A 1,911-nucleotide genomic window follows, 5' to 3' on the forward strand; every position below is an offset into this window, starting at 1 on the left:
GCTTCTATCTCAAGGCCATCAGACTGTTAAACAGCTTCTATCTCAAGGCCATCAGACTGTTGAACAGCTTCTATCTCCATCAGACTGTTGAACAGCTTCGATCTCAAGGCCATCAGACTGTTAAACAGCTTCTATCTCAAGGCCATCAGACTGTTAAACAGCTTCTATCTCAAGGCCATCAGACTGTTAAACAGCTTCTATCTCCATCAGACTGTTAAACAGCTTCTGTCTCCATCAGACTGTTAAACAGCTTCTATCTCCATCAGACTGTTAAACAGCTTCTATCTCAAGGCCATCAGACTGTTAAACAGCTTCTATCTCAAGGCCATCAGACTGTTGAACAGCTTCGATCTCAAGGCCATCAGGACTGTTGAACAGCTTCGATCTCAAGGCCATCAGACTGTTAAACAGCTTCTATCTCCATCAGACTGTTAAACAGCTTCTATCTCCATCAGACTGTTAAACAGCTTCTGTCTCCATCAGACTGGTAAACAGCTTCTATCTCCATCAGACTGGTAAACAGCTTCTATCTCAAGGCCATCAGACTGTTAAACAGCTTCTATCTCAAGGCCATCAGACTGTTAAACAGCTTCTATCTCAAGGCCATCAGACTGTTAAACAGCTTCTATCTCAAGGCCATCAGACTGTTAAACAGCTTCTATCTCCATCAAACTGTTAAACAGCTTCTATCTCCATCAGACTGTTAAACAGCTTCTATCTCAAGGCCATCAGACTGTTGAACAGCTTCTATCTCCATCAGACTGTTAAACAGCTTCTATCTCAAGGCCATCAGACTGTTAAACAGCTTCTATCTCAAGGCCATCAGACTGTTAAACAGCTTCTATCTCAAGGCCATCAGACTGTTAAACAGCTTCTATCTCAAGACCATCAGACTGTTAAACAGCTTCTATCTCCATCAGACTGGTAAACAGCTTCTATCTCCATCAGACTGTTAAACAGCTTCTATCTCCATCAGACTGAAAAACAGGTTCTATCTCCATCAGACTGTTAAACAGCTTCTGTCTCCATCAGACTGGTAAACAGCTTCTATCTCCATCAGACTGTTAAACAGCTTCTATCTCCATCAGACTGGTCAACAGCTTCTATCTCCATCAGACTGTTAAACAGCTTCTATCTCAAGGCCATCAGACTGTTAAACAGCTTCTATCTCCATCAGACTGTTAAACAGCTTCTATCTCAAGACCATCAGACTGTTTAAACAGCTTCTGTCTCAAGGCCATCAGACTGTTAAACAGCTTCTATCTCAAGGCCATCAGACTGTTAAACAGCTTCTATCTCAAGGCCATCAGACTGTTGAACAGCTTCTATCTCAAGGCCATCAGACTGTTAAACAGCTTCTATCTCCATCAGACTGTTAAACAGCTTCTATCTCAAGGCCATCAGACTGTTGAACAGCTTCTATCTCAAGGCCATCAGACTGTTAAACAGCTTCTATCTCAAGGCCATCAGACTGTTGAACAGCTTCTATCTCCATCAGACTGTTGAACAGCTTCTATCACCATCAGACTGTTAAACAGCTTCTATCACCATCAGACTGTTAAAAGCTTCTATCCCAATCAGACTGTTGAACAGCTTCTATCTCCATCAGACTGTTAAACAGCTTCTATCTCCATCAGACTGTTAAACAGCGTCTGTCTCCATCAGACTGGTAAACAGCTTCTATCTCCATCAGACTGTTAAACAGCTTCTATCTCCATCAGACTGGTCAACAGCTTCTATCTCCATCAGACTGTTAAACAGCTTCTATCTCAAGGCCATCAGACTGTTAAACAGCTTCTATCTCCATCAGACTGTTAAACAGCTTCTATCTGAAGACCATCAGACTGTTAAACAGCTTCTGTCTCAAGGCCATCAGACTGTTAAACAGCTTCTATCTCAAGGCCATCAGAC

The sequence above is a fragment of the Oncorhynchus kisutch genome, unplaced genomic scaffold (assembly GCF_002021735.2).
Source record: "Oncorhynchus kisutch isolate 150728-3 unplaced genomic scaffold, Okis_V2 Okis06b-Okis10b_hom, whole genome shotgun sequence".
Classification (NCBI taxonomy): Eukaryota; Metazoa; Chordata; class Actinopteri; order Salmoniformes; family Salmonidae; genus Oncorhynchus; species Oncorhynchus kisutch.